We start from the raw sequence: 809 nt of genomic DNA, 5'->3' as shown, positions 1-809 counted from the left end.
CTGGCGTTAAATGCCCAGAAGGTGCTTCTTTCTGGCGTTTAACGCCCAGAAGATGCTCCTTTCTGGCGTTTAACGCCCAGATGGCTACTCTTACTGGCGTTAAACGCCCAGTGGGTGCTTCTTTTGGGCGTTCAACGCCCAAAGTGTTTCTTACTGGTTTTCTCACGCCAGTGAGCTTCCAAATTTCCCTGTAACTCTGTGACTTCAACCATTTGCTATTTCACCTTTGAAGATACTTGGACTCATACCTGTAAAAAAAGAAAATTTATTTAATTAGTAAATAAACTTTGTAAATGGCTGGGTTGCCTCCCAGCAAGCGCTTCTTTATTGTCTTTAGCTGGACTACCACTGAGCTCTAACCAAGTCTCAGTTTTGAGCATTCTTGCTCAAAATTGCCTTCAAGATAATATGTGACTCTCTGTCCATTAATAATGAACTTTTTATTAGAATCATTATCCTGAAGCTCCACGTATCCATATGGTGACACACTTGTAATCACATATCGACCTCTCCACTGGGACTTCAATTTTCCAGGGAATAATCTGAGCCTAGAATTAAACAGCAGAACTTTCTGCCTTGGCTCAAAGACTCTGGATTACAGCTTCTTGTCATGCCATCTTTTTGCTTTCTCTTTGTAAATTTTTGCATTCTCAAAAGCATTGAGTCTAAATTCCTCTAGCTTATTTAACTGGAGCAATACTTTTTCTCCAGCTAACTTGGCATCAAGATTTAGGAATCTGGTTGCCCAGTAGGCCTTATGTTCTAGTTCCACTGGCAAGTGACATGCCTTTCCATACACAAGCTGGTAT

This window comes from Arachis duranensis, chromosome 6, assembly GCF_000817695.3.
Source record: "Arachis duranensis cultivar V14167 chromosome 6, aradu.V14167.gnm2.J7QH, whole genome shotgun sequence".
NCBI classification, from domain to species: Eukaryota; Viridiplantae; Streptophyta; class Magnoliopsida; order Fabales; family Fabaceae; genus Arachis; species Arachis duranensis.
This window is presented reverse-complemented; position numbering follows the sequence as displayed.